This window comes from Ascaphus truei, chromosome 1 (genome assembly GCF_040206685.1).
Source record: "Ascaphus truei isolate aAscTru1 chromosome 1, aAscTru1.hap1, whole genome shotgun sequence".
In the NCBI taxonomy this organism is placed as follows: Eukaryota; Metazoa; Chordata; class Amphibia; order Anura; family Ascaphidae; genus Ascaphus; species Ascaphus truei.
The window spans coordinates 7,079,705-7,105,287 of NC_134483.1; positions in this window are offsets into that span (position 1 = coordinate 7,079,705).

Sequence of the window (25,583 nt, forward strand, 5' to 3'; positions counted from 1 at the left end):
TGTATAATTCTGTGTGTTCATCCTTTTCCAAGGAATAAACTTTCTTTATTATATCTTAGTCGTATTCAGTTCAACCCAGTGAAGTATTTTTTGTGTGTATATTATGACCCTGTCCGACTCTACCGTCACAGGCTTATAATAAACTGGTAGCAGCGGTGGGATTGAACTGAATCTGTATTACATTGTACTGCGGGACTCTGTAATACCGTAGGAACTAGGGTAAATTGCGAGTTCCTAAGGCTAATGATATTGAGCACACGGTTATACATCATTTAACGGGGGATATAACACAACCTCACTGTTCTTCCCTACTCACAGAAAGCGTTTTACTATGAGCGAGGGTGCCGGTTCATCTTCAGTCTGGACCCGAGCTCAGCTGCGGGACAAGTGCCACGAGTACGGGCTGCCCACGGAAGGCAGAAGTATGGAGCAGATGGAGGACATCCAAGTACACGAAACCCGGCGGGCTGAGCTACGATCCACAGCTGCAGCCGCTGTAACCACCAAACCGCCTGGAGAGCAGGGAATGGACCCAGCTCCGGGACGGCAGAGACTTGCGGAGGGAGCGGGTGATCTCCGAATCCATGGGAGTATTGCCGCCGGAGGGGCATTGGCCGTTGCGGCGACCAGTCCGTTTACCCCTGAAATGCTGGCAATGATTACTCGGTGGAGCGAGCGGCATGGAACGGACCCGCTTACCCCCTCCCTGAGCACGGCGCTCGAGCAACTCCGCCTTGGACTCACCGGCCTCTTGCGGGGGGTAGTCCACCGGCGGCGGCGGAGGAGCTCCGGAACAAGCCCGGCGCTGCAACAACTCCGTCTTGGACCTTGCAGCCTCTTGCGGGAGGTGATCCACTGGCGGCGGAGGAGTTCCGGCAGAAGCGGCGCTGTTATCACTGCAACAAAGCGGGCCACATCAAAGCCCGATGCCCGGACCGTGCGCGGTCGGGCGAAGGAGCCCCTCAGGGCCAGCGCTCCCAAGCTGCGGACAAGTTGACCTGTTTAGCGGCATCCTCCAATGGCTCCTGTCCAGCCGGGGCGACAACCCTTCGCGGGACGTCCCCTGGAGAATCTGGTCGGGCTGCATCGGCAACAGCGGCGGACATCCACCTGATCCCGGCGGAGAACAGCGGAGCGGCGGCCATAGCAGATCTTTTCCGGCCATCAGCAGCGGCGCTCGGCAAGCGGTTGGCTTGCTACAGCAAGGTGCTGTTGTTCCCCTGGCCCGACCTGATATGGTCCGGCCAGTGGAAGTGCTGCCAGGACCCGGGATGCAGGCGGCGGCGGAGGAGAAGCCGCGATTCCGGCAAGATGCCGGAGCCGATTTGATTTGTGGGGAGGGTCGGGGTGTGCAGGAGGTGGGTGTTTTGCCTTGTTTGGAGGAGTCGACGCGACTCAGAAGCGACCGGAGCCCCACCATCTACGCCGGCGACCCTGTGCCGAAGCCGGATGCTGTTGCGGCAGTCACCCGGAGCTCGCCCGTAGCGGCGGAAGAGCCGCGATTCCGGCAAAGTGCCGGAGCCTTTTCTGAGTGGGGGGAGGGACAGGGTTTGCGGGAGGGGTTATTTTTTTGGGTGTGAAAGGAGCCGAGTTTCTCCTCGAGGACCTGGGACCCATGTCCTGCACCGATTTCCCTGTGCCGAACCCGGGAGCTGTTGCAGCATCTTGCCCGGAGCTCACCGGCCAACATGACGCCAACGGCGGCCACTCCAGTCCCCTTGCAATTGGGACCTACGAAAGCGGCGGTCTCTGAGGGGACAAGCGAGGTAAGCCAGACCCAGTCGCAGACTGACCCTGACTTATTTTTTCCTATAACTGTACCCTGTTATTCCCCTGTAGGGGTGACTGGTGGGTGGCAGGAGGTAGGGCTACCAGGGGAGGGGGAGGAAGGGCAGCTGGTAGGGCAGCTAGGCTTTCCCATTACCCTGGTGGAGCATCAAGGGGGCTCTCAGTTAAGAGCCCCACTGTTGCAGCCTTGCTATGGGCTGGAGGTATCAGGGGTTGTGGCAAAGTTAGACCACCCCAGGGTTACCTACCAGCCAGGAGCTGTGACGATAGCTTCTACAGGCTTATTAATATTACACAAAAATAACTGGGTTTGAACTGAACGAGGCTTAAGATATAATAAATTGTATTTATTCCTTAGAATAAAGGTGAACACAACAGATAATACAGTAACAAACAAGAAGTAGACTTACTTAGGGGTTGGGGAATGAGAAGTATGATGTAGCATTTCTCTCAGCAATCAGGAAATCATTCAGGTGATATCAGGTAACCATATCAGCAAACGAAGACAAAGGATATATGGGTGGACAGCAGTTTATAAACCTTTTGTCCCTCTATCTGTAACATTAAGCACAGGTGATTGGTTTTCAATTACCTCCAGCCAATCTTTAACATGGGAACACATTTCAACACATGCCCCCCTGCTAGCTGGCACAGGCGCAGTAGAATTCTGGGGTCTCATTTCTGTAGCCCCACATATGCAAATGGAATGCCAGCCATTCTACCCATTTGGCTTTATGGCAGGAAAACCTTTGTTAGAAGGTGTTAAATGTAACACTTAAGAACTACTCTGGTTTGAGCCTCGGATAAACAGTGAGGGTGACAAAACTCTTTGAACAATACTTAAGTCCTAGACATTCGGTCGCCTCTCCGGCCATCTGCTACATTATGGCCAAAGAAATTTCCTCTGGAATTTATCCATACCTTAGAATACAGTATTAAGCATAAAACATAGACGTATTAAAATATCTGGTTCCGTTGGGTCTAGCAGGTCCAAACTTCCCAGTTCGCATTGCCAGAACTGGGACACCATATGGTCCAAAAAGCGACTTGCTACGAACTAAGGAACCGGAGTTACACAAATGCACATTAAATCATTTTAATACAAAAATCTCCACTGAAAAAGAAATCTCAGCTTTTCACTAAATCCCCATTGAAAACAACGGGCAGCTCCGCCATAGACTTTCAATGGTAAATCGCCGCCATTGAAGTCAATGGGGTTTTTCTGCCATTGAAGTCTATGGGAAAAGTCCCGAACTTCAAGGGGGTCCATACTCCGTCGGGTTGGTCCAAGCGGGTCAAGGATGGTTCTGCAGCGATGCCGGAGCAGTGGCTACAGATACCCCAAACCCTGATCCGCTGGACCCTCCGGAACCGGAGCTATGGAATACCAAAATTCAGTTTTTTCCACTTAGTCATTTTTCAGAGCCGTTTTTGCCGCCACCGGCAAAGCCTATGACGCGACCCGCTCTATCTGGTTCGACCCTTAGCGGGGGTCCAGGATTCGGGGACCCGGTGGTGGTCGAGTGGGGGGAAGCCTCGGGAACTCGGGGCCAAATTTTTTTTATTTCTAGGTGTCCTAGAACTGTTTATTCCCACATCAATTAACTTTGAACTTGACTCAAGTGATTTTAACTCTTTTAAAGGACATTGTATCCGCTTTGCGGTTTGCGGTCTGGACGGCAGCCAACTCGTTCTTCGAAAGGGTACCTCGAGGCATCTCCATTGAAGTCAATGGGCCCATTGACTTTCAATGGGAAACCGCCGCTCTCCCTCTCGGATGCCACCTGCTGGTCTTTACAGGAAACAGGACTAAAACAGCACAATCTTCCATTGGAATGCATTGAGCCCTAATGGCGGCCAATGGGGACCTGCAAAATGGTGCCTGAAAAGGCGGGAAAACTACACAAAGAGCTATAATCATTAAAGAACTATTAACCCTTGTGCTCCCGGATGGATTCTAGTGTGTGTGTGATGCAGACACTGATTAACACAGACATTACAATGGAACAGGGGAACAGGGGAAAATACATTTACAGGTCATAACAAGGGTTAAATCACATTTCTGGACCTCAGTCCAGTTAACCCCTTGTCTCCCTGGTGCGGTCAGGGGTGGCCAAATAATACCGGGCCATCCCCTTTCTCCCTCTACACCTCCCCTTCTTAATGCGTGTCCTGTGGCCCACTGGCCCTGACGGGGAGTGGGGCACTGCTGGCACCATTAATGAATTCAGTCTCAGAGGGATAGTCCTGACGTGAAAGTCCATCAGCATTGCTGTTTTCACTGCCCTTTTTGTGCTGAATGGTAAATTCAAATTCTTGCAAAGCCAAGCTCCATCTCAGCAGTTTGGCATTTTCCCCTGATACCCTCTGTAGCCAACTCAGGGGATTGTGGTCTGTGATGACCGTGAAAGCCCTCCCATAGACATAGGGCTGGAGCTTTTTGAGTGCCCACACAATGGCCAAGCACTCCTTTTCAATGGTGGCATATGCCACCTCCCTGGGGAGCAGTTTGCGACTGAGATACACCACAGGGTGCTCTTTGCCGTCGTCCCCCACCTGGCTCAACACAGCCCCCACACCAAAGTCTGAGGCATCAGTCTGAATAAGAAAATGCTTGGTATAATCTGGGGCAGCCAGGATCGGGGCCTCAGCAAGCGCAGCTTTCAGTGCCTGGAAAGCAGTTTCACAGGCAGGAGACCAGGTAATAAGCACAGGCAGTTGCTTCTTAGTCAGATCAGTCAGTGGTTTGGCCACGGCGCTGTACTGTGGGACAAATTTCCTGTAGTACCCTGCGGTGCCCAAAAATGCCATGACCTGTTTCTTGGTTTTTGGAACAGGCCACTGAACTATGGCTTCTACCTTGGCTGGCTCTGGTTTGAGATGCCCTCCACCCACCCTGTGCCCTAAGTACAGGACTTCTGCCATCCCTACCATACACTTAGTGGGTTTTAAGGTAAGCCCAGCCTCCCTGATCCTATCCAGCACCGCAGCTACATGTCCTATGTGGGATTCCCAGGAATTACTAAAGACAGCAATGTCATCTAAGTAAGCCCTGGCATAGCTCTGCATCCCTTCCAGTAACCTATTGACCAGGCGTTGGAAGGTAGCCGGGGAATTCTTCATCCCAAATGGCATCACCAAAAACTCATAGAGGCCACTTTGAGTGATGAATGCTGACTTCTCCCTAGCCTCCAGGGTCAGGGGAATCTGCCAATAGCCTTTGCTCAGATCCATGGTGGTCAGATACTTTGCTCCCGCGAGTTCATCTAGTAACTCATCCATGCGGGGCATGGGGTAAGCATCTGACACCGTCCCAGCATTGAGCAACCGGTAGTCCACACAAAACCTGGTGGTTTTGTCCTTCTTAGGCACTAGGACTACTGGACTTGCCCAAGGGCTCTGGGACGGAGTAATTACCCCTAGGGTCAGCATCTCCTCTATCTCTCTTTCCATACTGGTCTTGACCTCTGCTGACACTCTATAAGCGTGCTTATGCAGAGGCTGCAGGTCCCCTGTGTGTACTGGGTGTTTGGTGAGATGTGTGGTCCCTGGCATGTCAGTGAAGAGGGCGCTATACTGAGCTAGCATGTCCCTGGCTTCTCCCTTCTGCCTAGCACTCAACTGTGCCCCTATCTCTACCTGCTCAACAGTGTTTCCTTGCTTTGCCTCCCCTAGGAGATCAGGCAGAGCATTGCTCGCCGGATCCTCCAGCAGTGGGCTACAAATGGCCATTACTGCTCCCATACTCGGTGCTCTGTATTCCTTTAGCATATTAATGTGATATGTATTGTGCCTCTCAGGAGCTACCTGTACAACATAGTTGCACTCATTCACCTTTCGGATAACCGGGTACGGTCCTGACCAGGCAGCCATCAGCTTGTTCTCCCGAGTGGGTTTGAGAACAAGCACCTGCTGTCCTGGGATGAATTCTCTGCTACGGGCCTGCTGGTCATACCATTGCTTCTGCTTGGTCTGAGCAGCCCTGAGGTGGTCCTGGGCCACCCCCATAAGCATCTCTAACCGGTCTCTGAGATCTACTACATACTGGATCACTGAAGCATCAGTAGCAGTAGTCTCCCCTTCCCATCCCTCATGGAAGAGGTCCAGAGGTCCACGTACTGCACCGACACACTTTATTCGAGCAAATACCCGGTATGTACCTGGCAGATACCTGGAATGCGCCGCTCCTCACCTCTGACAAGCCCCGTTGCGTTTGCCTTCCCAGCCTGGGTTCATGCCTGGCTGACGGGCGGCTGATCTGTTAAATGATAATGATTAGGATTTAATAGGCTGCAATGCTTCGCGTGTCTACCAGATGGCATAAATTCATGAATTGTAATGCAGTATATATATATATATTGTGCAGTATTGCAGCCAGCGGGAATAAAATGCTTCAATCCCTGCCTGGAAAATAACCCAATGCACTCGGGCAGAAAACAGTCACAAACCTCAATACACCCGGGTATACCCGAATTCGTGGGACTAGCCGAGCTCGAATAAAGTTTGTCGCCAGTGTACCCTGCGGCCATATAGTAGCTCGAAGGGGGAGAAGCCTGTAGATTCTTGCGGTACCTCTCGGTATGCAAACAGCAAGTGCTGCAGTAAGGGGTAGTGCGCCGGTGCTTTACACCGCAAGCATCCCAGAGACAATGTAACAGTTCACTCATGAACTGCGACCCCTGATCGGTTAGGATCTCACTAGGGAAACCTACCCTAGCAAAAATGTTCAGCAAAGCTGCTGCCACTGTCTTGGCACTTATGGTGCCCAGCGCTACCGCCTCAGGGTACCGGGTGGCAAAATCCATCACCGTGAGGATGTAGCGCTTCCCTGACCTGCTAGGAATCATGAGGGGTACTATCAGGTCCATCGCTACCTTCTGGAAGGGTTCCACTATTATCGGTAGGGGTTTCAGGGGTGCCTTCACACGGTCGCCCACCTTACCCACTCGCTGGCAGGCATCACAAGAGCGGCAGAAATTGCTCGAATCTCGGGATGCCCCCGGCCAGTAGTAACGCTGTAATAACCGGGCTCGCGTCCTGGTGACCCCCTGATGTCCCGCTAACGGAATAGAGTGAGCTACCCGTAACAGTTGCTGTCGGTACCCCTGGGGCACTACTAGCTGTCGCTTACCGGTCAATCCCTTCTCTATCCCCGGGTTCCCTTCTTCTCTGTATAGGAGTCCCTTATGCCATAGGCAGCGCTCAGTGCCCTCCCCTGCCTGAGATTCGGACGCCCGAAGTCTCACGCCGGCCAGGGTAGGGTCTGTCTTCACTGCCTCCCTAAACTGGGCTCCTAAATCTGGCCACCCCCCAGTCATGTCATTGTCAGGGGACAAGGTAAGGGGGAACAGTACGTCAGCCTGTGGTTGCAACTGATCCTGGCTTACCTTCCCGGGCTCCTCCAAAGGCTGGGGGACTGGGGTGGCCACCGCCGGCATTGCCGCGGTCTGGCTCCGGGTAACCGCCGCCACTGCAGCGGTCTGGGGCACACGGTCGTAGGTGCAGGTCATCGGTCCCAGGTCATTGCCCAAAAGAATTTCAGCATCCAAACCTGGTAAAACCCCCACCTCCCGCACACCCTTGCCCACCCCCCAATCCAAAAAAATGCGGGCCACCTGCAGGAAACGTGGCTCTCCGTCAGCCACAGTGATCTGCATCCCAGGGCCTGGGAGCAATTCCTCTGGCCGGACAATATCAGGTCGGACCAGGGTCACTGCAGCTCCTGAATCAAGCAAGCCGACTGCTTGCCGGCCACCGACTGTGACCGGGGTGAGATGCTTGCTCCTGCCGTCCGTCGGCTGCAGGTCTGCGCGGTGATGTCCTCCGCTCCTGGCTGTAGGCACCGATGAAACCGGGGTAGGGGTGACATGGGACGTCTCGCTGGGAGTTGTTTCCATGACCGGTCCTGGTTCTTTGGTGGAAGCCACCCGCATGCGGGCTACCGGCTTTGCAGCTGGGGTGCGTTGCCCTCGATAGGGTCCATTGGAACGCAGGGGTTCTGGGCAATCTGGTCTGAGGTGACCAGTGCTGTTGCAATTGTAGCACCGGTGCTCATGCCGGAGCTCTCCCGCCTTCTGTGACCCGCTGCCCGCAGGCGGCTTTTGGGTCCACTGGGGGGGTACTCACAGCTTTCTTGGCCGGCGCCGGTGGGGTTACCGCTTGGGCTGGTACCTTGGCGGTCATCTGGGACCGGCTGACCACATAGTCATCTGCCATCCTCGCCGCCTCGGTGTAGGTCTTGGGCTTTTTATCATACACAAAAGCCCTCACCGCCGGCGGGCACTGCTGCATGAGCTGCTCCTGAAAGATGAGGTCCAGCAGGCGTTGGTAAGTCCTGGCCTCAGAGCCCTCCACCCAGTGTAACCCGTACAAAGCCATGCGGGTCACATAAGTGACATAGGTCTCCTGAGGGTGCCTCTCCTCCAGCCGGAACTTACCCCGGTAAGCTTCAGGGGTAAAACCATGCTGAATCAGCAAAAGTTCTTACAGGTGGTCATAGTCATCAGCAAACTCCTCTGTAAGCGCCATCAAAGTCTGTTTAGCCAAGCCGGAGAGTAGCGGGTCCAGGCGTGCAACCCTATGCTGGGGAAGCACCCCGTACCGCCAGCACTGCGTTTCAAAGTTCCTTAGAAACATGTCAATCCGATCAGTGCCCTCCACATACTTGGTGAGACTGTGCTTGTCCAGTTGGAGTCCATCTTTGGGGGGTCGGACCGGGGGGCAATAAGCGGGTCTGTTCACTGCCATAGAGATAAACTGTAGCCGCTCCTCCGGTGTCCCTCGGTCTCCCCACGCTGTTATCAGTACCAGCATTTCAGGGGTAAACGGGCTGGTAGCCGCAGCTATAAGTGCCCCTCCTGCTGCACTTGTCCTGGGAGGTGCACTTGGTCCCTCCCCGGGATCCTGCCGGCCCGGCACTGGGTTCAGTCCCTGATCTCCGGGCGGCTGTAAAAGGGCAAGCTGAGCTACTTCCAGGACCTCTGGATGCTCAGCTTCATATGCGGTGATTGCAACAACCATGTCCTCGACCTCCTGGTCCACATATTCCAGTCCATAGGCATGGCACTTGTCTTTTAGCTGATTTCTAGTCCTCAGGTAATAGATGTTCTCCGCTTCACTCATGGCTCTGGGTTCTGGGTTGCAGCAGTGAGGTGGTGTGACAACTTGCGTTACTTGTTGCACTACTGTGTGTTCAATATCTTTAGTCCCAGGAACTTGCAATTACCATCAAGTTCCCACTGGATCACAGTACCCCGCAGAATACTGTAATCCAGGTCCAGTTCAGTCCCGCCAGCTGCCACCAGTTTTATTAATACGCCTATGACGATAGCTTCCACAGGCTTATTAATATTACACAAAAATAACTGGGTTTGAACTGAACGAGGCTTAAGATATAATAAATTGTATTTATTCCTTAGAATAAAGGTGAACACAACAGATAATACAGTAACAAACAAGAAGTACACTTACTTAGGGGTTGGGAAATGAGAAGCATGATGTAGCATTTCTCTCAGCAATCAGGAAATCATTCAGGTGATATCAGGTAACCATATCAGCAAACGAAGACAAAGGATATATGGGTGGACAGCAGTTTATAAACCTTTTGTCCCTCTATCTGTAACATTAAGCACCGGTGATTGGTTTTCAATTACCTCCAGCCAATCTTTAACATGGGAACACATTTCAACACATGCCCCCCTGCTAGCTGGCACAGGCGCAGTAGAACTCTGGGGTCTCATTTCTGTAGCCCCACATATGCAAATGGAATGCCAGCCATTCTACCCATTTGGCTTTATGGCAGGAAAACCTTTGTTGGAAGGTGTTAAATGGAACACTTAAGAATTGCTCTGGTTTGAGCCTCGGATAAACAGTGAGGGTGACAAAACTCTTTGAACAATACTTAAGTCCTAGACATTCGGTCGCCTCTCCGGCCATCTGCTACATTATGGCCAAAGAAATTTCCTCTGGAATTTATCCATACCTTAGAATACAGTATTAAGCATAAAACATAGACGTATTAAAATATCCGGTTCCGTTGGGTCTAGCAGGTCCAAACTTCCCAGTTCGCATTGCCAGAACTGGGACACCATATGGTCCAAAAAGCGACTTGCTACGCCCTAAGGAACCGGAGTTACACATATGCACATTAAATCATTTTAATACAAAAATCTCCACTGAAAAAGAAATCTCAGCTTTTCACTAAATCCCCATTGAAAACAACGGGCAGCTCCGCCATAGACTTTCAATAGTAAATCGCCGCCATTGAAGTCAATGGGGTTTTTCTGCCATTGAAGTCTATGGGAAAAGTCCCGAACTTCAAGGGGGTCCATACTCCGTCAGGTTGGTCCAAGTGGGTCAAGGATGGTTCTGCAGCGATGCCGGAGCAGTGGCTACAGATACCCCAAACCCTGATCCACTGGACCCTCCAGAACCGGAGCTATGGAATACCAAAATTCAGTTTTTTCCACTTAGTCATTTTTCAGAGCCGTTTTTGCCGCCGCCGGCAAAGCCTATGGCGCGACCCGCTCTATCTGGTTCGACCCTTAGCGGGGGTCCAGGATTCGGGGACCCGGTGGTGGTCGAGTGGGGGGAAGCCTCGGAACTCGGGGCAAAAAGAATTTTATTTCTAGGTGCCCTAGAACTGTTTATTCCCACATCAATTAACTTTGAACTTGACTCAAGTGATTTTAACTCTTTTAAAGGACATTGTATCCGCCTTGCGGTTTGCGGTCTGGACGGCAGCCAACTCGTTCTTCGAAAGGGTACCTCGAGGCATCTCCATTGAAGTCAATGGGCCCATTGACTTTCAATGGGAAACCGCCGCTCTCCCTCTCGGACGCCACCTGCTTTTCTTTACAGGAAACAGGACTAAAACAGCACAATCTTCCATTGGAATGCATTGAGCCCTAATGGCGGCCAATGGGGACCTGCAAAATGGTGCCTGAAAAGGCGGGAAAACTACACAAAGAGCTATAATCATTAAAGAACTATTAACCCTTGTGCTCCCGGATGGATTCTAGTGTGTGTGTGATGCAGACACTGATTAACACAGACATTACAATGGAACAGGGGAACAGGGGAAAATTCAGTTACAGGTCATAACAAGGGTTAAATCACATTTCTGGACCTCAGTCCAGTTAACCCCTTGTCTCCCTGGTGCGGTCAGGGGTGGCCAAATGGGGTGCAACCCCTTTAATACCGGGCCACCCCCTTTCTCCCTCTACAGGAGCTAAGGTGGGTACATCCGCACCAGCAACCCTGAGCTCGTCTCCGGTAATGGGGGCACAGCTTCAGGGAGAGGGGCTAGCCCCGTTAGCACCCAGCTCTAGGGTAGGATTGCCTGGGAGAGGGTTGGGTGGGCCAGTGGGAACCGGGGAGGAAAGGCAGCAAGTGAGCCAGCTAGATTTCCCCATTACCCTGGCAGAGCATCAGGGGGTCTCTCGGTTTAGAGCCCCACTGTTGTCGCCTGGCTATGGGCTGGGGGTATCATGGGCAGTGGCAAAGTTAGACCACCCCCAGGATACCTGCCAGCCAGGAGCCAAGGCAGGTGCTTCTGCACCGATGCCCCCGGGCTCCTCTCCGGTAATGGGGAGGCAGTGTCAGGGAGATGGCCTCACTCAGGTGTCCTTAGTATCCAGGTTAGGACTAGCTAGGGAGAAGCGGAGTGAGGGAAGGCTGCAGGTAGGTAGCCAGCACAAGGTCTCAGTAAGAGAAGATGGGCTAGTGGTAGCCGGGGAGGAAAAGCAGCAGGTATGGCAGCTAGAGTTCCCCATTACCCTGGCGGAGCCTCAGCCGGTCTCTCAGATCAGCAACCGCCTGTTGCAGCCTGGCTATGGGCTGGAGGTATCATGGGCAGTGGCAAGCTTGTGCCACCCCAGGGATACCTGCCAGCCAAGAGCTAAGGCGGTTGCATCTGAAGAGATGCCCCTGAGCTCATCCCTGGTAAGGGGGAGACAAGGTCAGGATGATAGGTGCACTCAGGTAGTCCCTGTGTCTGGGTTAGGATTGCCTAGGGGGGAGCAGAGTGAAGGTGGGCTGCAACGAGGTAGGCAGCAGGAGTCATCAGCAGTGGCTGAGCTGCTGAGCCCAGGGGAGGCTAGGCAGGGAGGCACTGGGGAGTAGGGGGAGATAGGAGGTCAGTGGGGTGTCAGGCAGCTGGCAGAAGCTAGGGATGGGCTAGGAAGGCAGGAGGTCCCTTGTTCTGACTTACCAGGAGTGACCCCCATGACAGATTCCCCAGGGTTCCCAGAGGTAGGGCTGTGGGGATGTAGGCAGCCAGGAGCAGTAGCCAGGGCTACGGGGGTAACAGCAGAGGGTTCTGTCCCCAGGTCAGCCAGGGGTAGCTACAGAGGGGAAGGGCAGCACAGTGGAGGGGAGTGATGCTGGCTCTAGCAGCAGTGGTGGTAGCAGGTGCTTATTTCCTGGCCTTCAGTTTTGAGAGGGCAGGGGCAAAGCATCTGGGTACCAGGAACCCCAGTACAGGGTACTGGGGGATTGCCATGTCCCAGGAGGCAAAGGAGAGGGTAGTAGTCAGCATCCCAGGTGGTTTCTGGAATCCAGATGTGATGCCACTCGGAGTGGGGACTGCCATAGAGCCAGGGAGGAGAGGCATAGGTATAGAGGAGCAGCTACGGGTGGGCACAGGGCCAGGGCAGGTAGGGTCCCTACAGGATAGTGACATAGCTCTTTTCCAGACTTGTTTGACGGAGAAGCGACGGTCTGTGCTTGTTAGCTGGTCTCTCGCTGGTACAGAGACATGCCAGTCTCTGGGCAACATGCATCCTGGTCTGCAGAGGTACCCCTTCACAGTGGTCCTGGGTCACCAAGCACAGGGTGGGGGGCAGAGGGGGGCAAAGGAGAATGCCCGGCGGCCACGTTGGAGCCCTGCTCAGCAGGATCTGGACTTCCCAATCCAATGTGGCCAGGACCGTGTACTGGACAATGCCGGAGGACAATTTTGCCAGGCCAACCCCTCAGGACTTATCAACTGCTTCAAGGATGCCCGTGGTGTCCCAGTGCCAGGGTGGGCAGCTGGGTCACAAGGCACCCATTGAGCAGGGGAGGTGTCATGGGAGAGGGGGTTTGGCCCGGTATTAAAGGGGTTACACCCCATTTGGCCACCCCCTGCTCTCACCTGGGACGCGAGGGGTTAACTGGAATGATGTCCAGTACGGTAGTCATGCCCCTGCTTCAGCACCCACTGTATATCCCCCGTTAAATATGTATTGTTCCCATTCCAGTGTCTGCACCCATACACTGGGATCGATGCTGAAGGGAAAGGGTTAATAGTTAAGGAGTGATTATAGCCCTTTGTTCCATTTTCCCACCTTTGCAGGCTCCATTTTGCAGCTCCCCATAGGTCGCTGTTGCAGCCCCATACAATCCTATGGGGAAACTGGCGATTTGGGCCCATTTTCATCAGAAGACCTGCAGGTGGAGCCCGAGAGGAGGAGCGGCGGTTCCCCATTGTAAGTCAATGAAGCCATTCATTTCAATGGGGATTCCTCGACGCCGACCTCCAGGAACGGGTTGGCAGCCATCCAAACCGCAGACCGCAGAAGCGGATACATTGTCTAAAAAAGAGCATTGATCACATTAGGTCAAGTTCAATCACAATTGGCGTGGGAAACTTAGGTTCTAGGGCACCCAGGAATAAAATTATTTTTGCCCCTGGACCCTAGGAACCCCCACACTCGACCACCACCGGGTCCGTGAATTAAGGACCCCCGTAAAGGGTCGCGCTCGCCACGAGGGTCGCGCCATTGACTCTAATGTGAGCAGAGGTCCCATTGAACCTATGGCGGCGCCGGCCCATGCATTTCCTATGGAGGCGCCGGCCATATTGATTCTAATGGAGGAAAGCCGCGTGGCTTTGAAACGGCTAAGTCCGAAAGTTTGAAAAGTGTAAGCCTATATCTCCGGTTCTGTGAGTACCACAGGGCTGGGATTTTGGTCGCAGGTAGTCACTGTTCCGGCATGACTGCATGGCCATTTCCAGCCCTCTCCAATCAACCAGACGGAGTATGGGCAAATGTGAAAATTGTGATTTCCCCATTGACTTCAATGGCGGAGTTGCTCCATTGAAAGCCTATAGCGGCGGAGCCCATTGATTTCAATGGGAGAGTGAAACGCAGAGATTTCTTTTAGCTTATAGCAGAGAATCCTGCATTAAAGTTAATAGGGGATTTTAACTTGTTTTTTGTACCTCCGGTTCTGGGGGTCGTGGAAGGCTGATATTTGGCCACTATGGCAAAGGTCCTCCGGCATGAGGACCTGGCAAATTTCAGCCCGCTCAGACCCACAGAACGGATTATTTTAATATGTGTAGATATTAAAGAATGTATTGTATTTTGGGTCTGGTAAAAGCCCGGTAAGGCTAGAGCCCATATGGTATGTTAATGCTCAGGGGGGAGACAAGTGGTCTACAATAAACCCCCTGATCAAAGGCTCCCCCACCCTGTTTGTGTATGCTAACACAAAGGAAAGCAGGACGTGGGTACTTTATGGTAAGTGTTGTGTTTCACACCTTGGGACAAAGGTTTTCCTGTCCTAAGCAGACTTTCAGATGCCAGTCTTGTGGGAGGGGGGCTAGGGAAATAAGCCCCTGATTAGAATAATATCCACCCAGTGGGCAGGTATTACTTTACCTCTCAAGTGAGGTGGCAAGGAGGGATTGGGTGCAGATAATTGTCCTCCAATGACTTGCACTCAATGCCAGGGTATAGGAGTGAAACTCCATATAAACGAGTGTAAGCTCTATGCCCAGTGTTTTTCGTGTATTTTCGTGATGTCTTCAAATGAACCTGTATTGCTGAATGAATTGCCAATCCTGTACCCGATTGCTTCATTGTCCAAACCCCTGAAGTAAGTGTCCATATTGTGTCTGTTATTTGTATCATTCTGTGTGTTCTCCTTCTTTAAGGAATAAACTATATTTATTATATCTAAGTCGTGTTCAATTCAACCCAGATATTTTGGTGTGTATTATAACCTATCACTAGCTACCGTGACAATGAGTCAGTGGAACCGCAGCGTCAGTCCTCATATCTATATAGAGTAAGAGTACAGAGGATGAGTCAGTGGGAACGCAGCGTCAGTCCTCATATCTATATAGTGTAAGAGTACAGAGGATGAGTCAGTGGGACCGCAGCGTCAGTCCTCATATCTATAGTGTAAGAGTACAGAGGATGAGTCAGGGGGACCGCAGCGTCAGTCCTCATATCTATAGAGTAAGAGCACAGAGGATGAGTCAGTGGGACCGCAGCGTCAGTCCTCATATCTATAGAGTAAGAGCACAGAGGATGAGTCAGTGGGACCGCAGCGTCAGTCCTCATATCTATAGAGTAACAGCACAGAGGATGAGTCAATGGGGCCGCAGCATCAGTCCTCATATCTATAGAGTAAGAGCACAGAGGATGAGTCAGTGGGACCGCAGCGTCAGTCCTCATATCTATAGAGTAAGAGCACAGAGGATGAGACAGTGGGACCGCAGCGTCAGTCCTCATATCTATAGAGTAAGAGCACAGAGGATGAGTCAGTGGGACAGCAGCGTCAGTCCTCATATCTATAGAGTAAGAGCACAGAGGATGAGTCAGTGGGACAGCAGCGTCAGTCCTCATATCTATAGAGTTAGAGCACAGAGGATGAGTCAGTGGGACCGCAGCGTCAGTCCTCATATCTATAGAGTAAGAGCACAGAGGATGAGTCAGTGGGACCACAGCGTCAGTCCTCATATCTATAGAGTAAGAGCACAGAGGATGAGTCAGTGGGACCGCAGCGTCAGTCCTCATATCTATAGAGTAAGAGCACAGAGGATGAGTCAGTGGGACCGCAGCTTCAGTCCTCATATCTATAGAGTAAGAGTACAGAGGATGAGTCAGTGGGACCGCAGCGTCAGTCCTCATATCTATAGAGTAAGAGTACAGAGGATGAGTCAGTGGGACCGCAGTGTCAGTCCTCATATCTATAGAGTAAGAGCACAGAGGATGAGTCAGTGGGACCGCAGTGTCAGACCTCATATCTATAGAGTAAGAGCACAGAGGATGAGTCAGTGGGACCGCAGCGTCAGTCCTCATATCTATAGAGTAAGAGTACAGAGGATGAGTCAGTGGGACCGCAGCGTCAGTCCTCATATCTATAGAGTAAGAGTACAGAGGATGAGTCAGTGGGACCGCAGCGTCAGTCCTCATATCTATAGTGTAAGAGTACAGAGGATGAGTCAGTGGGACCGCAGCGTCAGTCCTCATATCTATAGTGTAAGAGCACAGAGGATGAGTCAGTGGGACCGCAGCGTCAGTCCTCATATCTATAGAGTAAGAGCACAGAGGATGAGTCAGTGGGACCCCAGCGTCAGTCCTCATATCTATAGAGTAAGAGCACAGAGGATGAGTCAGTGGGACCGCAGCGTCAGTCCTCATATCTATAGAGTATATCTATCTGATATATGGGACCGCAGCGTCAGTCCTCATATCTATAGAGTAAGAGCACAGAGGATGAGTCAGTGGGACCGCAGCGTCAGTCCTCATATCTATAGAGTAAGAGTACAGAGGATGAGTCAGTGGGAACGCAGTGTCAGTCCTCATATCTATAGAGTAAGAGCACAGAGGATGAGTCAGTGGGACCGCAGCGTCAGTCCTCATATCTATAGAGTAAGAGCACAGAGGATGAGTCAGTGGGACCGCAGCGTCAGTCCTCATATCTATAGAGTAAGAGCACAGAGGATGAGTCAGTGGGACCGCAGCGTCAGTCCTCATATCTATAGAGTAAGAGCACAGAGGATGAGTCAGTGGTATTGCAGCTTCAGTCCTCATATCTATATAGAGTAAGAGCACAGAGGATGAGTCAGTGGGACCGCAGCGTCAGTCCTCATATCTATAGAGTAAGAGCACAGAGGATGAGTCAGTGGGACCGCAGCGTCAGTCCTCATATCTATAGAGTAAGAGCACAGAGGATGAGTCAGTGGGACCAGTCCTCATATCTATAGAGTAAGAGCACAGAGGATGAGTCAGGGGGACCGCAGCGTCAGTCCTCATATCTATAGTGTAAGAGCACAGAGGATGAGTCAGTGGGACCGCAGCGTCAGTCCTCATATCTATAGAGTAAGAGCACAGAGGATGAGTCAGTGGGACCAGTCCTCATATCTATAGAGTAAGAGCACAGAGGATGAGTCAGTGGGACCGCAGCGTCAGTCCTCATATCTATAGAGTAAGAGCACAGAGGATGAATCAGTGGGACCGCAGCGTCAGTCCTCATATCTATAGAGTAAGAGCACAGAGGATGAGTCAGTGGGACCAGTCCTCATATCTATAGAGTAAGAGCACAGAGGATGAGTCAGTGGGACCGCAGCGTCAGTCCTCATATCTATAGAGTAAGAGCACAGAGGATGAGTCAGTGGGACCAGTCCTCATATCTATAGAGTAAGAGCACAGAGGATGAGTCAGTGGGACCGCAGTGTTAGTCCTCATATCTATAGAGTAAGAGCACAGAGGATGAGTCAGTGGGACCGCAGCGTCAGTCCTCATATCTATAGTGTAAGAGTACAGAGGATGAGTCAGTGGGACCGCAGCGTCAGTCCTCATATCTATAGAGTAAGAGTACAGAGGATGAGTCAGTGGGACCGCAGCGTCAGTCCTCATATCTATAGAGTAAGAGCACAGAGGATGAGTCAGTGGGACCGCAGCGTCAGTCCTCATATCTATAGAGTAAGAGCACAGAGGATGAGTCAGTGGGACCGCAGCGTCAGTCCTCATATCTATAGAGTAAGAGTACAGAGGATGTCAGTGGGACCGCAGCGTCAGTCCTCATATCTATAGAGTAAGAGCACAGAGGATGAGTCAGTGGGACCGCAGCGTCAGTCCTCATATCTATAGAGTAAGAGCACAGAGGATGAGTCAGTGGGACCAGTCCTCATATCTATAGAGTAAGAGCACAGAGGATGAGTCAGTGGGACCGCAGCGTCAGTCCTCATATCTATAGTGTAAGAGTACAGAGGATGAGTCAGTGGGACCGCAGCGTCAGTCCTCATATCTATAGAGTAAGAGTACAGAGGATGAGTCAGTGGGACCGCAGCGTCAGTCCTCATATCTATAGAGTAAGAGCACAGAGGATGAGTCAGTGGGACCAGTCCTCATATCTATAGAGTAAGAGCACAGAGGATGAGTCAGTGGGACCGCAGCGTCAGTCCTCATATCTATAGAGTAAGAGCACAGAGGATGAGTCAGTGGGACCGCAGCGTCAGTCCTCATATCTATAGAGTAAGAGTACAGAGGATGAGTCAGTGGGACCGCAGCGTCAGTCCTCATATCTATAGAGTAAGGCCTTGGCCATGTTTGGCGCTTGCTGGCGGAAGCGTGCTGACGCGCGCTCCCGCTCAGCTCTGAGCCCCTACAGCAATTAGAGCGGCTTTAGTAGGGGCTCACCTATGCTTCCGCGCGCTTGCGGAAGCGCAGGTCTTAGGGGAATTTAAAATTCCCCCGCTTGCCGGCGAGACAGGCCGGTCACGTGAGCGGTTCGCCAAATGAGGGCGAACCAGCTCTGTGACGTCACTGGCCCGCCCCCGGCCAGTGACGTGCCAGCCCCCGGACCGCCCCAATGGCCTGCTGAGAGCGCGTGCGGTAAGCAACCGCAAGGCCAGGGAAAGCACCCGCTTTCCCTGAGCCTCAGCGCGCCTCAGCACGCCAGCGGTAAGCGTGTCCGAGGCCTAAGAGTACAGAGGATGAGTCAGTGGGACCGCAGCGTCAGTCCTCATATCTATAGAGTAAGAGTACAGAGGATGAGTCAGTGGGACCGCAGTGTCAGTCCTCATATCTATAGAGTAAGAGCACAGAGGATGAGTCAGTGGGACCGCAGTGTCAGTCCTCATATCTATAGAGTAAGAGCACAGAGGATGAGTCAGTGGGACCGCAGCGTCAGTCCTCATATCTATAGAGTAAGAGTACAGAGGATGAGTCAGTGGGACCGCAGCATCAGTCCTCATATCTATAGAGTAAGAGCACAGAGGATGAGTCAGTGGGACCGCAGCGTCAGTCCTCATATCTATAGAGTAAGAGCACAGAGGATGAGTCAGTGGGACCGCAGCGTCAGTCCTCATATCTATAGAGTATATCTATCTGATATATGGGACCGCAGCGTCAGTCCTCATATCTATAGAGTAAGCGCACAGAGGATGAGTCAGTGGGACCGCAGCGTCAGTCCTCATATCTATAGAGTAAGAGCACCGAGGATGAGTCAGTGGGACCGCAGCGTCAGTCCTCATATCTATAGAGTAAGAGCAGAGGATGAGTCAGTGGGACAGCAGCGTCAGTCCTCATATCTATAGAGTATATCTATCTGATATATGGGACCGCAGCGTCAGTCCTCATATCTATAGAGTATATCTATCTGATATACCCGGCGTTGCCCGGGATATAATGATCCCGCTCCCCTCTCTCCTCTCCCCCCTCTCTATCTTTCTCCCCTCCCCCCTCCCCTCCCCCCTCCTCCCTCTCTGTTTGTCCCCCGTTCACCCCACCCTTTACAGTTCCCCCCCCCCCCCTTTAGAGCTTCATGCAGGGTGTGTGCGGCAGTGTGTGCGTCAGTCAGTCAGTGTGTGTGCGTCAGGCATTGTGTGTGTGGGCGCGTGTGGAGAAAATGGGGGTAATCAGCACATTAATAAAGGCAGTGTGCTCAGCTGGTTACCCCTATTTCGTATTGGGGATGAAGGGGTTAATTTTATATGCTGTTCCCATGTACCATTTCTCCCTATATGCATTGTTGTCCCCTTTTTGCAGGCTAGTCTATACCTGCAGTGCTGAATAACAGGAGCCGTTCCATTAAGACTGCTAATTTAGGAACGGAGTGAGCCAGCACCCTAATTTTTTGTGTGCAGCCTCAGTGTAACCCCACAAGCACACACATATTAAATATATAACTTTGTCATAAGTGAAACATATATTTTTGATGAAGTGCCTTTCTGTTGCAGTTTTAAAATGTACAGGCAGGATGCTATTGTTTCTGCCTGCCTTTGTAATGCATTAAGGAACAAATGTTATGCATACATGAGCCCCCTGTTGAGGAGATGCCTATGGGTCTGGGGGATGAAAGACCCCAGAGTCTTAAAGTGTCACTTAATCAGGATGTTTCTGAGTAGCAGATCCTGTTACTCATCCTGGATATTTCACACCTTGGGACCAAACTCCAGACATTGCGTCCCCAGAAATGAGTGGCCCCTTTTTACTCAGCAGTGCTACCAAAGCTGCTTACTGAGCATGCTCAGAGTTACCTGGGCTGGCTGTAGGATTTGCCCATGTGACATGGCAGGTTCTGATAGGAGGAAGATAATTCCTTGCCAATGGGATGAGGCTAATGTAAAACCCCACAGGCCCTTGTCCTTAAAAAGGCCTGTAACCCTCATTCCTGTGCTTTTATTGTTGTTGTTGTTGTTACCTGATTTCTTCAAGCGGATAAGATCTAAGTATAGCGGCTACGATTCCAGAACGCAAGGGGTTAAAAACATCGCAACAAGGAAACTAGCCCTGCTTCAGGATTTCGTTAGCCCTGGGGATTCCAGAACGAACCCCAAAGAACCAGAAAAGACTTTGCACTACTCACAGAAGGATTGGGCTGGCAATTTATGCCCTTGCAAAAGGACTGCATTTTAAAAGACAATCTTCTGGTGCTTTGCACCTTTCTGGACATTATCCCCTGTTCCTATACCAGTAAGTGTAATTATTAAGTGTATTCTGCAGTTGTCGTTTGTTTGCCTATCAAGGGAATAAATCTCATTTTATTTTGCTCAACTTGTTCTGCTCAATTGGGATCCACAAAATATAAATGTGTTATTAAGTGCGTCCATCGTGACAGCGCATCAGGCAGTGTGTGGGTGTGTGTATTTGTGCGTCAGTCAGTCAGGGTGTGTGTGCACGTCAGGCAGTGTGTGTGTGCGTGGCAGTGATTGTGTGTGTGCGCGCGTCAGGCAGTGTGTGTGCGTCAGTGTGTGCGTGCGGCAGTCAGTGTATGTGTGTGCGTGGCAGTCAGTGTGTGTGTGTGTGCGCGTCAGTCAGTGTGTGTGCGTCAGTCAGTGTGTGTGCGTCAGTGTGTGCGTGCGTCAGTGTGTGTCTGTGTGCGTCAGTGTGTGTGTGCCTGCGTCAGTGTGTGCGTGTGTGCATGCGTGCGTGTGTGCGTGTCAGTCAGTGTGTGTGTGTGCGTCAGTCAGTGTGTGTGCGCGTTAGCCAGTCAGTGTGTGTGCGCGTCAGGCAGTCAGTGTGTGTGCGTGTCAGGCAGTCAGTGTGTGTGCGCGTTAGCCAGTCAGTGTGTGTGCGCGTTAGCCAGTCAGTGTGTGTACGCGTTAGCCAGTCAGTGTGTGTGCGCGTCAGGCAGTCAGTGTGTGTGTGTGTGTCAGGCAGTCAGTGTGTGTGCGCATCAGGCAGTCAGTGTGTGTGCGCGTCAGGCAGTCAGTGTGTGTGTGTGTGTGTGTGTGTGTGTGTGTGTGTGTGTGTGTGTGTGTCAGGCAGTTCGTATGTGTGTGAGGCAGTCAGTCTGGTGTTGCCCCCCCTCACACTCCCCCCCACCCCTCAGTGGTGCGGAGGAAGGGGGAGACGGGGAGGCTGCTTTTGCTGTGAGGGGCTTGGGGGCGGGAGAGAGAGGTGAGGCTGTTGGCGCAGAGGAGCGGTGCCTGCCTTTGCTGTGACTGGGGGGGGGAGAGGTCAGGGGGGGGAGGCGGTGACTGTTTGTGCTGGGGGGGAGAGGTCAGGGGGGGGAGGCGTGAGCTTGCTGACGCCGAGGAGCGGTGGCTGCGGCGGCTGTTTGTGCTGTGACCAGGGGGTGGGTGTGGGGGGAGAGGTCAGGCGGTGAGGCCGGCGGCGCCGAGGAGCGGTGGCTGCGGCGGCTGTTTGTGCTGTGACCAGGGGGTGGGTGTGGGGGGAGAGGTCAGGCGGTGAGGCCGGCGGCGCCAAGGAGCGGTGGCTGTGGTGGCGGCTGCTTTTGGTCGGACGGGGGGGTGTTGGAGTGGGGGAGAGGTGAGGCAGTGAGGCCGGGGTCGCAGAGGAGTGTGGGTAGTGTTGAGTAGCAAAGTTTTTCTCCTAGCAAGTCAGCTTCCAAGTGAGATGGTCCTGCCAAGTGAGGTTCCAATTCCAAGTGAGGGCAAGAGGTGCACGCAATGTGAGGGAGGAGGCGTCCGTGGGCCAATCACACAGGGGGAAGAAATACACACAGGGCCAATCACACAGGGCGAACAAATACACACACAAACATTATTTCAGTCTTATATATATAGAAGAGCACAGAGGATGAGTCAGTGGGACCGCAGCTTCAGTCCTCATATCTATAGGCGAAGAGTACAGAGGATGAGTCAGTGGGACCGCAGCGTCAGTCCTCATATCTATAGAGTAAGAGCACAGAGGATGAGTCAGTGGGACCGCTGCGTCAGTCCTCAGATCTATAGAGTAAGAGCACAGAGGATGAGTCAGTGGGACCGCAGCGTCAGTCCTCATAGCTATAGAGTAAGAGCACAGAGGATGAGTCAGTGGGACCCCAGCGTCAGTCCTCATATCTATAGAGTAAGAGCACAGAGGATGAGTCAGTGGGACCCCAGCGTCAGTCCTCATATCTATGACATTCTATGTGTATGGGAAGGAGATGTAGATTCTGTCAATTCTTTTGTAGGGTATCTAAATACAAAAAAACTTGAAATTCACTTTTGTTGAAAACCCTTCAGAAATCAACTTTTTAGATCTAAAGCTGAGTTCCACCGAGGAAGGAAAAGTCATCACTAAAACCTATTTCAAAGAGGTTGATGCCAACAATTAGATAAAGAACTTGTTAGGGTTAGGAACCTTGATAGGGAACAAATGCTGGTACCTAAAATAACAACGATTCAGGCTCCCGGAGATGGCCGTTTCATTGACATTGCGTTTGTCACTAATTTTAATTCCATGACTAACAAAATAGAAAACATTTTTAAAAAACACTGGGGGATTCTGCGCAGTGATCCCATTTTGGGGACTCACATTGCGCAGAACCTCAAATGTATCTATCGAAGTCCAGGAATTTAAAAGATATTTTGGCCCCAGGTGACATAGGTAATAGTATAAATTCCATAGATAGAAATATGAATAACATCTGGTTGCAAAATAAACCTGTAGGTAACTACAGCTGCGGAAAATGTTCTGTTTGTAGGTTTCTCCACCCAATAAAGAAATCTTTTAAATCCAATTATACAAATGAAAAATGTGATATTAAAGATTTCATCTATTGTATCTCAGATCACGTAGTGTATCTGATTGGATGCCCTTGCGGCTCGCAATACGCGGGGCGCACAAAACGTTACTTAAAAGTGCGCATTCAAGAACATGTCCGAAATATTAAAAATGGATATCTGAAACATGGTCTATCACGACATTATGCTCGGAGTCTGCACCATAATAAAGACCCTTCACCTCTAACCTTAAAGGAATTCAGTCTGTTCCACGTAGTAGGCGAGGTGGAGACAGGGTTAAATGTCTCTCTGTCCAAGAGACATTTTGGATATATAAGTTAGATACTTTAACTCCAAAAGGTCTGACTGAAGACATTGATATTTGGTCTTTATTATTTATTTATTTTATTTATAAAATGTTTTACCAGGCAGTAATACATTGAGAGTTACCTCTCGTTTTCAAGTATGTCCTGGGCACAGAGTAAAACAAATAATACTGTACATGGTTACAAATACAGTTACATAAATGAACAGGGTATACATTATATACAAGACATTGCGTGCACAGTTAGAGATAATATATATTATGAGCGTATGAAACAGTTACAGACCAGATTAAAATGTGTGACAGCCTGAGATTTGAAAGAACTTAAGCTGGTGGTGGATATGAGAGTCTCTGGTAGGTTGTTCCAGTTTTGGGGTGCACGGTAGGAGGAGGAACGTCCGGATACTTAGTTGAGTCTTGGGACCATGAACAGTCTTTTGGAGTCTGATCTCAGGTGATAGGTACTGCATGTGGTAGGGGCGAGGAGCTTGTTCAGATAGCTGGGTAGCTTGCCCATAAAGAATTTGAAGGCAAGACAGGAAAGGGGAACTTTGCGCCTACTCGAGTGATGACCAATCTAGTTCTTTGAGCATTTCGCAGTGATGTGTGTTGTAGTTGCATTGGAGAACAAAACGACAAATTGAATTGTAGAGGGTGTCAAGTTTGCTAAGGTGGGTTTGAGGTGCCGAGCCATATACTATGTCTCCATAGTCAATAATTGGCATTAACATCTGCTGTGCGATATGCTTTCTGACCAGGAGACTTAGGGAGGATTTGTTCCTGTAAAGTACCCCTAGTTTGGCATAGGTCTTGGTTGTCAGGGTATCAATGTGCATTCCGAATGTTAAGTAGGAGTCAAACCATAAGCCCAGGTATTTAAAACTAGTAACAGGAGTTAAGGTGGTGTTAGTGTTGGTTCTAATCTGGAGCTCAGTTTGCTGGAAGCTTTAAAAATTTAGTGTTGGTCCCAAATACCATTGATACAGTCTTGTCAGTGTTTAAAAATAGTTTGTTTTGGGAAATTCAGTTTTCTAGTCTCAAAAAGTCAGACTGAAGTATGTGTTCAAGGTCAGAGAGGCTATGGCTGTGTGCATATAAGATTGTGTCATCTGCATACATGTGTATTGAAGCTTCCTGACAAGCTGTGGGAAGATCATTGATGAACACTGAGAAGAGTAGGGGCCCCAGAACAGAGCCTTGCGGGACACCACAGGTGATATCCAGGGGGCTGGAGTTAGAGCCTGAGATGGACACATGTTGGGATCTTCCTGATAGGTAGGACTGAAACCAGTTTAAAGCATGCTTCCCTATTCCAGAGCTCTGGAGTTTGTTAAGCAGGAAAGCATGATCAACAGTATCAAAAGCCTTTGCAAAATGTAGGAATACTGCACCAGTGAGTTGTCCCCGTTCCATTCCACACTGGATTTCATTGCAAACTTTTAGCAGGATAGTTACGGTAGAGTGTTTGGGGCGAAAGCCAGATTGGAATTGGCTAGGGAAATTTGTCTTGGTGTAGAAATCGCTTAGTTGGGAGTGGACACATTTTTCCATGACTTTGGATAGGATTGGGAGAAGAGAGATTGGCCTGTTGTTTGAGACAGTGTTTTTGTCTCTACTTTTGAAGATTGGGACAACTCTGGCAGTTTTCCGGGTCTTAGGGATATGGCCTGCAGACAGGATAGAGTTTACTATGGAAGCAATTGGTTTGGCAATGGCTGGGGCACCAAGTTTTAGGAACCTAGATTGCAGTAAATCAGGTCCACATTGGCTGCTTAGTTGTAATTTGAGGAGCGCTTGTGTAATCTCCTCTTCAGATACTGGGCCAAATTGAAAATTGTGGGCAGTGTTGGGAGGGGGTGGGGCTATATGGGTACTCCCAGGATGAGATTCAGGTTTGTGGTTTGGGTTGCGTTTCATTAATAAGTTAGTAGTACACCCCACAAAGTAATCATTGAATGCATTTGCAATGTCAGTGGGGTTTGTCAGAGTGATATCACCCTTAGTGATATTACTTGGCTGTTGATGGTTAGAAGGCTGGAATATGTTGTTGATAACCTTCCAGAAGTTAGCTGGGTTTGATGTATTCTGGAGGAGATTGTCAAGAGTAATATTGTGCTTTTGCATGCCTTGTTTGCCTTGTGAACATGTTCTGCAGGCATCTGTAGTGATTGAGATCCTTGGTAGTGCCAGTTACTTTATGGCTTTTCCACAAGGCATCCCTGAACTGGTAGAGTGCTATAAGGTCAGGTGTAACCCATGGAAGGTGGGCACCCCGTACCCTTATTCTGCGTAGTGGAG